This window comes from Dreissena polymorpha, chromosome 6 (assembly GCF_020536995.1).
Source record: "Dreissena polymorpha isolate Duluth1 chromosome 6, UMN_Dpol_1.0, whole genome shotgun sequence".
NCBI classification, from domain to species: domain Eukaryota; kingdom Metazoa; phylum Mollusca; class Bivalvia; order Myida; family Dreissenidae; genus Dreissena; species Dreissena polymorpha.
In genome coordinates this window covers 96,679,611-96,686,488 of record NC_068360.1, presented here as the reverse complement: position 1 = coordinate 96,686,488, position 6,878 = coordinate 96,679,611, and the positions used below count along the sequence as shown (strand labels likewise).

At 35.4% G+C, this 6,878-nt stretch overlaps 1 long non-coding RNA gene across 1 annotated transcript; it reads left to right on the top strand.

Annotated features, from left to right (window-relative positions):
• The first annotated feature begins 1,878 nt into the window (after positions 1–1,878).
• LOC127834941 (uncharacterized) lies at positions 1,879–6,529 on the top strand. The gene is made up of 2 exons (XR_008028290.1): positions 1,879–1,978; positions 5,246–6,529. It is a non-coding gene; the product is annotated as an uncharacterized LOC127834941 (long non-coding RNA).
• The last annotated feature ends 349 nt before the right edge of the window (positions 6,530–6,878 follow it).

Below are 6,878 nucleotides of genomic sequence, written 5' to 3'. Positions count from 1 at the left end.
CACCGCACTCTATTCAAGTCGTCGTGTAGGTTGAACGATGTTTGTCGAAACAGTTCCCGTTCGTTGCAAAAACTAGAAATATAATAGGCGCGGCAGCAGAGAAATCGTATTGATAAAAATAAGCCAATCGTAGCCCGATCACTAAACAAGCTTGAAACAACTACACACACAATTGTTACCGGTGAATTGCTTGTATAACTTCGGTATAACTTCAGTCAAGAATTAATAAAATAGACCATAAAGGTATCGTTACAAATATCGGGGATAAACAAAGACGAAGAGCACGAAATTAAATTTAACAAATGAATATATTACGGCTATTTAGAGAAAATACTTAGCAAATAAACCGAAACAATCACGTGTTTAGTCGACGTATGAAACATTTTCCATTTTAAGGCTTATCCAATATTAAACGTACATAATATAAAATTCATAATCAAATGGTTTGTTTACATATTCAAAATTTTAGATCGCAGCCGACTTGGTTATATGTGAAATAATAAACGGCTTGCAATGTCTTATTCGTGAATTGGCCCTATTCCACAGCGAAAACAAGCCCACGATTCGCTACGATTTATCATATTTATTGAATCGGGAAGACTCGTAACAGTCTACGATTCAGTTACGACACTGGTACGATCGAGTTACACCGAATCGTAGGGCACGGTTGAAGTCTTGCATATAGGGACGCGACTTCACTACGATGTGTACGAATCTACTGCGACTGTACTACGAACGATGCAGATCGGTAACGACTAAGCTAAGTCCTCACCGAACGCACCCATGAATTAGGCGCCAATATCTATTGATATTGATCTAAGTCGCGAGAATCTTAGCGGGCTCGCAACTAACTTGGGGTGAACTCGTGTGAGTCTTGACAAAGTCGTATTTGATTCGTAGACAGATCACAAGATCACCGATTTCCCGATTGAGTCACAACTTACCTACGATTCCATAACGACGCCCAAGAACGCACTAACAACGCTGTTACGAGTCAACTACGATTACATTCAGTCTTGGAGGTACTGGCCAAATTTTAAACACGTTTAAATCTGGCCAAGATGTTTTGGGAGCTAACGAGTTGCAGGAATCACTTACGACCGGCCCACTAGCTACGAATGAGTTAGGACCTTCGCGGATTGAGCTACGAATGTTCCCGACCTTAAAATATTGGAAATCGTGACAAATCGTGGGGAATCGGGTCGTAGTGGAATACCCTTAAAGATATGCTGCTTTTTTCGGAGCACATTGGGTAAATAAATTGACTCTCAATCCGTGCCGTGTGAGTACGAACGCCAGGTCTTTCAAACAAAATTCAAAGCCATAGCTCTCGCAATTATTTATACGGCCTTTCTCCTCCCTTTGATTCTTTTTAAACGGTTCCCAAATATGCAATGGTGTTTGTCCGTTACAAGTTAATCTGCACTTAATAATGGCAAACCGATATAGAGACATATACCATTCTTTCTAAGCATTTTAAAATGATCTGATTTAACAAAAATACAAGACATATCAAGCTATGTGACACAAAAACTAGGCACTAAACGTGTCGCTCTGTAGTCTCCAATTATACAAAACTGAATGTGATTGTGCAAAACGTGCATCCAATATAGGAAACAATGAAACTGCGGGGGACAAATTCTTGTGTGCATCACTAATCAATTAACAGAGTGCCAACAAAACACATAACGTGATTAAAAGACAAAAAATAAAAAGCAATGTTTTAAAGCCAAACGTCAGCATATTATCATGGGATACCACTTTAGGAGTTTTGGGAAACCAGGTAGTATAACATTTGGTTTCCTTACAAAAATATCCCACAATTTTATAAATGTTGAATGGGAATACCTACAAAAGTTAAAATTAAAGACGGGAGTATGTTATTCTTACTCAGTGCATTTGAAAGTTTGTATCGAGATTACGTTTAACGTGTAGATGTAGAACCGCTTTGGCGAGATATTAAGCTACCGTATGAGAGGTAAAAATATATTGTGTTCAGTGATATGTTGAAATATCGTCAACTGTGATTAAATATAATGATAACTTTATACATAATCACATAACTGATTTTCTGAAAATTTTAAAAACGTACGCGTGCTTACTGCATTACAATTTATTTTCGCAAGGCGCCATATATTTAATCAAGTATACTGTTCAAACATTCACTTGCTGTTTTGTATTATGTGACATCCATCCTGATATAAATGTATCAATAATGTTAATGTATATGCGTGTATCTATGTTACACGGGTTGCCTGTACAATAGTTAAATTAAAGTCATTATTAATGTTAATTTGAAACTTAATAACACCGACTCATTTAAAAGGACGTGTTCACATGCCTTTCGTGTAAAATGTTATGAAATTTATTTACAAACACAACTATAATAGTTTACATAATTATATGTAAAACGTTATTCAATTAAATTACATATGAAGCTATGACATTTTAAATATATTTAAACAATAAAGTAATTATATTCACACGGAAACAGATAAACTTAAACCATTTGGTGGGTCAATCCCGGATTCTCTGGACGCAAAGGCTGACACTCAAACACTAAACCTCGCCGACTTCTGTATTTGATGAGTACGTTGATAAGTTATTCAAGCGCTAACTAAATAAACGTTATGATGAAAACCGTTACAAACGCTTTATTTTCTTTCCGAGTTTTATTGACGATTTTCAATATACGAATTAATATTTTAAACTGTTATTTTTCAGTTAAGGATCATTATTTTGTTTTTATTAAAAAAAAATAAATGCGTACATTCGTTTTAGAATATGTTGCATATTTTAAACAAGTCATTCTATTCAAACTTTGTAAAATCCCTTTAAAGATCTCATTCATCTGTTCTTCAGCTAGTAGAGTATCCGATTACATTCGGTCGCCCAAACGGATAAACATTGTAGCTTAAATCAGTTTACGACACCGGTTTACACTACATGTACACTGAATTTAAGTTTGGGGACAATTGTAACGTCATGCGTATTGAATTCACATTCTTCAGTTATTCGTGGAGTTGGAGCAGCTAGGACAGTAATCAGTATTTTAAGCAGGTACTTTTTCATAAATTATAATCAATTTAATTCCAAATATGACTTATAATCAATTTTAATACGCTCTTATCAGTTATTGTGTTAGTCGAAGTTAGCAAAGGTTAAATGCAGAAAATATCCTTAAATTGCCGCTAGATAACTTGCTTTAAAGTTTTAGGTATCGGTTATATCGTTAAGTTTAAGTAATTTCCAAGTGGGAAAATTTTGTCATAAAATAAAATTAGCCTCGATTACAGATATATCTTAACTGGGATACCAACATATACTATTTAGGCCATACGTTTATCCAGGTATGGCTACACACGATATGATCGCCGGTTTACATAAATGAGTCGCGCTCTGTGAAAACGGGGCTTAATGCACGTTCGAAAAGGGTCGCGCAAGATTTGCTTTGAAGTACATTTTCTTAAAAATAAAGTCTGTTTTAAACGAAAATCCAGATTAGACGGAAACTGTCGTCCGTGAGAAGCCTGTGCGAACTGAACAGGCTAATCTGAGACGACACTTCACGAACATGCATTTAATCATGCTTCCCAAACCGTGGCACAAACACCAGTGTGTGCTGTTTGTTCACTTCGTTATGATATTTTAATAGAAATACACGTTGACAAAGTTTATAAAAGTCGCATATTCATTATCTACAGCATTCATTTGTGCGTTATAGAAATTTAGAAAAAAGTAGAGCATGGTTTTGCATGTTTGTAACTTTTCATTAAACATGTACCAGCGCGCAGTGAAACTTAATGGTGGTAGTAGGTTTACGTGAACCTGAGAAAACAATTAGATATATAATATATGCACTGGATATCGTATTGCATTAGTTGAACGCCAAAGAAAGAAAATGACTTGAATGTTATTTCATTTCGTATAATCACACCCAAAGTTAAGGTAAGCACGTTTCAACTGACAAAAAACTGTTACTTTATCACACAAGTCAGTGTCGGTTAAGCTATAAAATAACGTAGCTGATCGTGAGAACAAGATTTGTTTAAAATATTGTAAATAAATACTTTTTATCTAAATACTGTTTGCAGAAACACATGTAAACAAGCAAGGACGAATCAAAGTTTTAGTTATTCGTACTTTTTAAAATAATCAAATGTTAGTTCTTACCTTACACACTTACACTTTCGCCAGATTTTTAGAAAACGATTGGTAACTATTATTGGCAAATATGCGCATATTGTGTCAGGTGATTAAACTTTTTTCAGTAGGAATACACCCGTATCAATAGGACGTCAATTACATAATAAACAGATGTGGTGGTTTACTTAATGAACAATAATAGCAGTAACTTAAGCCGAGTCATCAATGTTGATTTCTAGCATATAGCAATAGTTAAAACAAATGTAGTTTTTGCGTGTACATACTTACTGTGTAATATGACCCTCCCCGTGTATGACGATTTCTTCTTGAGAAGCATACTTTCATATAGAGTTTTTAATATAATTATGTTACATCTGTACTCGTATCTCAAAGGTGGTAAACAAGAATTCATTCGGTCAATATTTAATCTCGCTTCATTTCAGCGTGTCTCAGAAAGTTGTTATTCCGTTGATCTGTTGCATATTAAGCCATTGAGAAATAACAATACAATCCAATTGAAATTAAATATAATATAGATCCTCTGCTATTGCTTGTTTATTAAAAGAACACGTTGCTATGTCGTTAATTTATTTTTCCACTCGTATGCTAGTGATTTATTCTGGAATTGTAAGGGTTGACGTGTCATTCAATCGGATTAGATGGTCAATTACTGCATTGACAGTTCCAATGCGGTGACCTTAGTTAAAATCATTTTTTTTTATTTTATGTCGTGTTGAATATATTGCCCTGTATTGTATACGCATTTGTTCACTTGACTAGCGCGGGCTATTAAGAATTACTCTCCTAATACTCTTTTTGAAGTTTTATAAATCGTGTTTGTTGACAAGAACATGTATTTACGTGTAATATTTTCAACTAAACAATGTTCTATGGTGGTAACATACTGAATTTGACCGAAAACAGAATCAATCAGTATGGTTTACGCGTTAAATGTACTTAAATATTATTCGCGAAGCCTTATTAATGTTTCTAAATATTAATACACTTTGCTCAAGATGCCATCATACATATATAGTTTTACAGCCAATAAGCAACGTAGCCAGTTATTTATAATAATTATAATATACATGTGTTTCAGTTTATTCAGATTTGCTTCAACAAAAGTCCAGGCCTCACATCTTCACATTCCTCGCCGTGTCGTCGTTTGATATGCAATCACTTCAATTTACTCGTTATGGCGCCGTTTGATATGGCATCACATATTCGTAATCCTGCCAATGAACTCACCTCTGATTCCTGTAAGTCTGATAGATCTTACATCCTCACCTTCCAGACATTGGTATTACATCATCACATTCCTCGGAACTGCGTCAATTGATATATGTGTTCATGGCATCACATATTTGCAATCCTGCCGATGACATTTTCTATTTGAACTCAAATTCGAATCCTTGCAGTGGCGGCGTGTGATCAAATCCCACTTCATCGCCTTCCTGATAATGAAGTCGTCTGACCTGGCATCGCATCGGCCCATTCCTGGATATTTTCACATCATAACATGTCCACTATTGTCGTTATTTACCAGGCATTACAGCAAATCACAACTGTGTGTGTCTATAGTGTTCGATGAATATGGATAATGTTGCAGCTGCACCGCCGGCAGAAAGGATAACCAGATGTTTATTATTCATGAATTCTTGGTGTGCTAATGTTAATGACGATAAAGCGTGTCTACCAAATGGAAATGTTGAACAGTCAGTGTGAACCTTTTGAGTGCAGCACAGGAAATGCTTATGTCATACAGAGATACCATTGATGGTGCACGTAAACTGTTCCTGAATACTGCAGCCGGTGCTTCCCGCTTTTCAACAGTTGGTTGAAGGTTACACCAATGGATCCCTTGCCAATAGCCGTCTTGACAGTTGCAGCTTCTTCACTGGCATTGATTTGACGCATGTCATTTGGATCAGGAGACACATCATCATCGGTTATCATCTGGTATTGTTTATCCATCACCTTCACTCTGTTGTTTTAGTAGTATTTAACGATACATCATATCATACAAGAAATACCATTAATTATATTGTTTTGCAGTCTATTTTCGGTTTGGTTTAAGACTTTTGCAAGACGGGTCTTTGCGGCATGTTAAAGCCGGATATTTATTCAACTTCTATTGAACCGAGATTTTTTTATGTATCATAACAGGCATCTGAGAGATTGTGCAAAGTTTAAACAAATAATTGTTTTGTAAACTCTTTAAAAAGCACGACTACTAAGTATTAGTTAACATAATAATAGGATAAATATAGTACAAATACTTTGAAAACTTTAATGTTAAATGTGCTTGGTTAAACTATTATAATTATTCTCATTATTTATCTTAAACATGTCTTAGAAGGAAAGATCGGGTGGTGAAAAAATACCCTTGGTTTTCGTTCTCCTTTACTGCCAGGCGAAGACTATTGTGTACTTTACCCTCGAATCCGGGCAGGCGTTTAACTGCAAACGTCATGGTGTGTTAATATACACTGCCATTAATTATTTTAATCTATAGTTGTAGCTAAATATAGGTCGAGTTCCATCAGAGAATATCTTTAAATTTAATTCACTGTAACTGCGTCTACCTGCTTTTCGCCAGTTACCTGTTGATGAACGCAATACACGTTGGGTGTTCATTACAATCATTCACAGTTGCAGTTGCTTTACTGAAAGTGACATGACTAATATCATATGGAAATGCAGTCGTGAGTAAGCACCTGCTATTGCATATC